The sequence below is a fragment of the Netta rufina genome (genome assembly GCF_964035555.1).
Source record: "Netta rufina genome assembly, chromosome: 3".
NCBI lineage: Eukaryota > Metazoa > Chordata > Aves > Anseriformes > Anatidae > Netta > Netta rufina.
The window spans coordinates 60,996,861-61,002,860 of NC_140125.1; the positions used below are offsets into that span (position 1 = coordinate 60,996,861).

A 6,000-nucleotide genomic window follows, 5' to 3' on the forward strand; every position below is an offset into this window, starting at 1 on the left:
GTGAAACCTTTCAACTTTAAAATTGTGAAGTGATGCTCATGTCTGTGTGAAAATCTTGTGATTGCTGTCAAAATGCTTAGTTCTGCTATATGTCTCAGCTGAACAACCAGCACCGAAAACAAGCTCAAAATAGGTACAGTACCAGCAGATATTTGCAGATACTTCTATAGACTTTTCACCATTATCTAAATTCGTGTAATAACACTAGTATCTTCCTAACACTGCAGTTATTGAAAGGCAAATATGTAAGTAAGGTTAACACCTTTTAAACGTTTTTATGTATGATACAATGGGTTGGAATTCAAATTCTTCTTAATTATCATTTTCATTAGAGAAAAAAAAGTTGACACAAAATGGAGGAATTAGAAAAACACACAGACTATCTCGAAGACGTTTTTATTTCAGCATCAAGTGGTTTTCTGCATTTTCCCCCCAAGAGACATGAGCTACTTAGTATAATGCATGTATTCACAGCCCAAGAAAACTTAAAAAGATTACAGCCAAGCTATAGGCAGTTGGAAAGCAGGAACAAAGCCTTGGCGGTATCTGGCCTCCTAGAAGAGCCTTCCTACTCAGCTCTTCCCCTAGAGAGGGCCAAGCAGCACCACACCTCAGCTGCCAGCCTCCCTCCAAGAGAGAGGCTTTAAAGGAATGATTTCTCTTTACATGCTACCCAGTGTAAGGGCTATAGACAGAGAGGAGCCCTCTGACTTTACAGAGTCAGAACTCCTCCAGATGGAAAAGTCTCTACCTCACATGCTGTCCCAAATTCCTGTTTCTTTCAAGGAGTTGCTACAAATAGGCAGAAATGTGTATCTCTTAAGAGGTCTAAGATCAAGACTGTCACTTCTCCCTCCAAGTATGAAACTAAGATTCTACACATCTGTCAGAGTAAGCTAAGAAATCCTGTAACAACTAAGGATGACAATGGTACATTTCTATTCCTGCAAACATCAGAGTGCAGAGATGAAATATCGAGATTCTGGTCAATCTTTGGAACAATAAACAAAGCAGGCAGAAGCAGCTTCCCACTAGGGAGCTCTGGAAATCTCGCAACATATCAAATCTGTTTACAAGGGAGTACTGGTGGGTTAGGGGTCTTCTGGTCCAAGGGTTTTGTTGAGCTATTTCATTATCTAAACTTCCCAGAAGAGAGGAAAATATATAATCAATTACATTCTGGTAACATAAATCTCCGAACAATAAAGCCAGAAGAGAGGTTCCAGCATAGAAGCAGCCTTCGGAACTCCCTGTTTCCTGGTCATGGTCTTCAGAAGCCAAACCCAGCCATGGCAGAGCGTCTCCAGCAACATTTTTGTGATGTCTGGAACGCTGACAGTCAGCGCAGAGAGATCACGAACTAATGGATGAAGGAGAATGACAGACTGCTCATAGCCACTTCTGTACTATCCTATTCTCCATTAGCACTTCCTTTTTCTCTAGACAGTGTTTCCACACACACACCTGGCTTAAAAGTACAGGGGTGCTCCCAGAAGAGCAACCAACACCTACCTAGCATTTGCCAGAAACAGACACTGAAAGTGCCAGCCTAGGATACATTTGATACTGGCACGCATTTGATACTGGAATTCACGTCTATGGTATTTCAGATTCTTCCTGAGGACAGCCTACTGTATCGAACAATCAGAAATTATGTCTACAAGGAGAAGTGTTGTATCTAGCAAAATCTGGCTAACATGGACGCGGACGCCATACCAAGGCAGTGCCAACTGTTGGGTGGTTTTTTTGTTTTGTTCCCAATAGCACAAAAGACAATGGCCCTGGCACAGAAGAGAAAACAAGACGAGATTCCAGCAGGGAGAATTCAATGCTCCACAAGAACAGATCGCTGGGCTTGCATCTCCCATGTGCACTGCATTACAGTAACTCGACTGTTAAAAGAGCGATATGGCTTTGAAACCCAGCTTCTGGATGCTTTAGTAGGAACGTATTTCCTCAGACCTTATTTACTCACTAAATTAGCGTAACCTACCCTTATCCACTCATTCACTGTTTCTTTTTCTTTTCAATTTATTTTTAAGCGGTATTGATTTTTTTCTAACTACCAACTGCATCGAGGATGCACTTGGTGAAAAAACTACCTGAGTTTGGGCTCTCCTACAACCAAAGCATGTAATGGTTTCTATTTTTCATAACAGAAAGAAGACTAGAGTTTCCTTTGTCAAGACTAATATCCCTTCTTTTATTAGTGTAAATAACATTGCTTTTAAGAAGATGCAAAATTCATTCACTCCTTTTGATCATTTGATAAGTTTGAACTTTTGATAAATTGCTAGAAGCTTAAACAAAGAGTTGTGACTGGCAACATCAAACTTCAGTAAGGTAAATCCAACCTTCTACATGTACTGAGAGTTCTTAAAGATTTCCAGGGTGGTGTTTTGCTTTTCTTTTGATTTTTGAACCTGTATGCTGACATTTAATAATATTCTCCAAGTTAGTCCATTCACAGTGGTTTCATAACATCACTGAAGACATGTAGACATAACAGCATGGGAAACCTAAAAACTTTCCTAATCAAGTAATCTGCCTTGTGAAGTAATCAAAAAAAAAAAAAAAAACAGATTACAGTTTATAGAATTGAAGACTGGCTGTTTGCTAGCATGTTACTGATTTTCCAGGGTCTTCTGATGACTGAAGTCTTACTTAAAGACACCAATACATGTTAGAGCAGTGGTTTAGAATCTGATAAAAGGGACTAGCAAATTGAAGCTAGGTGATAATGGAGCACTGACATTAAGCAATGTATCCCCAAGGATACATAGCAAGAACCCACTGAAGACAGATGAATTCCTAGATAAATAACAGCAAACGCACCCTTCAGCTATAAGCAGCACATTGACCAAGGCTTTAAAGAAGAGCGAGATTACTAATTCCTACTCAGTAGATTATATCTCCACAAAGCATTTAACCCATGTGGAAATCCTCTGCACATTTGCTGGAAGTCTGAATATCAATCAAGATTATTCAAACCCTTGAAAAATATTATTTGAATATGTTGGGGGGGGCGGAGAGGGGAAAAGCATCTGAATATCAAAAAAGGGGAAATCTAAGAAATTTAAACTATATGCCATCTCCAGGTGATTCGGAAATAAGATGGTCCCAAATATAAAAACAGATCTTTCTCAATAATTTTAATGGGGCATGGCAAGCTCTTTGACTTTCCACAAGACTGTGGAAAGAGCCATTAGCATTCAAAAGGTTTACAAAACAACCTGTGAGTACAGCTTGAACAAACAGGATCTGTTTTATCCCTCAGCTGTGTTTCCTACAGACCACAGTCTTCAAACAGGAAGGTTATTTACAAAAAGAACAAAAATCAATCTGTTACCCCTGACAATGGGTAAGTACTCATTCATTCAAACTTCATAAAAGATTAAGTCAGGAATCACTTTCAAAAAATACACTGATCACAAATGAGGCTACCCACAGGTATTCTCAAAACAGACTGGACAAGCAACCTGGCAAGTTTTAAATAGATGTCACCTGCCTAGAAGTACAGATACGGATGAAATCCAATTGCATTTATAAAAAAAAAAAAAAAAGGTTCCCTATGTTCCCTCAGCCATAGCAGATCCAAGTTGCTATATTTATTAGGCTGGGGCCTCTCTGCTACCGCTTAGAAACCCTGCAGCTGGTGGCTTTTACGTGTTCTCCAGACTTTCTGCAACTTCTGCCTTCACAGTGCGGACAGCACAATCCTTATGTGGATGAGACAATCAGTGATCCAGTGTTTCAACATAACTTCTTTCTTTAAGAGAATACCAACAACTCCAGCCCATTTGCCGCTAAGACTGCTAACAAACACTCTGAATTGAAGGCAGACACTGTCAAACAAACACCAAAGTAACACTGAGGGCTAAATTCAGCTGCAACACCTCAGAGAAGTTCAGTTTGTCAGAAATTATGAGGTATCTCCATTAACAGTTCACAAACAGGAAACTGTGAAATACTGTGATTCGCTTTTCTGGAAGCAATGAAAACTACACAGTTTAATAACATTATCAAAAAATTAAAACGCAGAGAAAGTAGTAACACAGAAGCACAGTTACAGCCATTTCCACGATACACTGGGATCCTGCTCCAGATCTTAAGTTTATCTGTCTTTCAGTAAAAGTGAAGAGTAATGAACCAAAAGTGCCTTCTAGAATTTCACTGTATTTAAAGCACCATGAAATAAATAAATTCTTAGACTTAGCAGACTTTTCTGTACTCAGAAAACTCAGAACTTTTAGTAAAGCGTTGTTACAAAGCACTCCCATCAGATGTTCCTGTGTACTTTTATACTTATTTTTTGCAAGCCCCAAGCTGCGGTCCCCGAGGACAGACAACCACATTGACCACGTCAGCAAGGAAAGGGCCGGACGCCGGAGATCAGGTGGCCGGCCCCAACAGAGCCACGCACTGACATTTTTGTGGCCCAGCCAGGCGATTTCAACTCCCCGGCGCTCAACGCTGCGGCTCGGCAGCAACACCGTGAGCTGCTACCTCAAGCAGCGGACAAACACCCCCGGCAGGGCCAGACACAGCAAAGGCTTCCCGGGAACCTCCAGCTAAGGAGAGCGGAGGCTGTGGGGGGCGGTAGGGAAGCCGGCGGCCGCTTCACCAGCCACGGAGCTGCCTCAGCGGAGCCCCCCCCCCTCCCGGTTGTCCCCGTCCAGGTCCCCCCGGACACAGCGGCGGCCCGCCCCTTACCAGTCGCTAGATGAATGGGCTCGGCCGGGCGGGGCGGGAGGCGCGCTGGGCAGCGCGGGGGCTCATCCTCAGTGACACCGGGGCAGGGCCAGGCCGCTGCGGGGACCGCGGCACCTCAGCGGGAGGAGGCGGCGCCGGCGGCCGGTGCCAGCGGAGCAACGGGCGGCGAAGCGACGGCAGCCGCCGCACCCCTGAAGAAGCCAGCAGGCGATTGGCCGAGGCGCTGCCGCGGCTCGCGCGCTGATTGGCCCGCCCGCGGCGGAGCCCGGATTGAGTGACAGGGAGGGGAGGGAGGGGGCGGGGCCTGCGCGTCGCGGCGGTGGGGCGGGAAAGGGTTAAAACAAAATGGCGGCCATGCTGCCACGGGAGGGGGTATGAAAGGGTTAAACAAAATGGCCGCCGTGCTGCCACGGGGGGGCGCGCAAGGGTTAAACAAAATGGCGGCCGTGGGTGTTGAGTGTGGGGAAGGGTCGTCGGGAAGGAGAGGGTGGAGGAAAGATGTTTGAGGTGTTTTAGGGGTTTTTCATGTCAGTTTTCATGGGAAAAGGAAAATTGTGGCCACGCAGCTAGAAGTGCTGGCTGAGATGTCGTGAAACACTATCGATTGGTAGAATGAAACAGGCAAAGGATGCGGGCCCCTGCCTAAGAAAAATGTTAAAACCATTTCGGGAGAATTATTATCAACATCTGAGGCTGTCCCAAAGGAAGGTGAAGAGATGCAGCTTGCCTGGATGTGAGCAAGGTTGCTGACAGGGCAGTACCTCTCTGGGAGGTCTCAAATACAAATCATTAAATAACCCATCTGCGGATCTCTAGGAAATAAAGAATTAAGAGAAAGCATCCAGAAGGCTTTATCCAGATGGGTATTCCCAAACCAGTGTAATTTCTCACTCTGACACTGTGAGTGGTCCACTTTATATGATACGACTTGATCTTTGTAAGGCTTTTGACACCAACCCACAGGGCGGTCTCATAAGCAAACCTGTACACAAGGATTTCAGATACCAATCTTGCAAAGTAATTCTCTAAATCACCTACTTAGAAAGTATCTGAAGTAAACTCCTGTTCTTTTTTTTTTTTTTTTTTTTTTTTTTTTTTTTTTTTTTGGGGGGGGGGGAAGGATGATGTAATAGGAGGTGCAGATTACAGTTTAATCTGGAATAGGATTTGGGTTTTGCCTTTTTGGGTGGGAAGCAAGGAACCAGACAAGTAGTACCCAGTGTAAAATAGAAAAAAAAAAAAAAAAAAAAGCACATCACTTTTTCCAAAACAGAAAGGAAAGACAGG

The 6,000-nt window shown here is 43.9% G+C and overlaps 1 protein-coding gene across 3 annotated transcripts in view; it reads right to left on the reverse strand.

The window, feature by feature from the left end:
- IBTK (inhibitor of Bruton tyrosine kinase) overlaps positions 1–4,894 on the reverse strand; it is a 52,203-nt gene extending 47,309 nt beyond the window's left edge. For all 3 annotated transcript variants that reach the window (XM_084283845.1, XM_084283846.1, XM_084283844.1), the window contains exon 1: positions 4,714–4,894. The gene's annotated coding sequence lies outside the window, so the exon portion shown is untranslated. The remainder of the gene's footprint in view (positions 1–4,713) is intronic.
- Between the last annotated feature and the right edge of the window lie 1,106 nt (positions 4,895–6,000).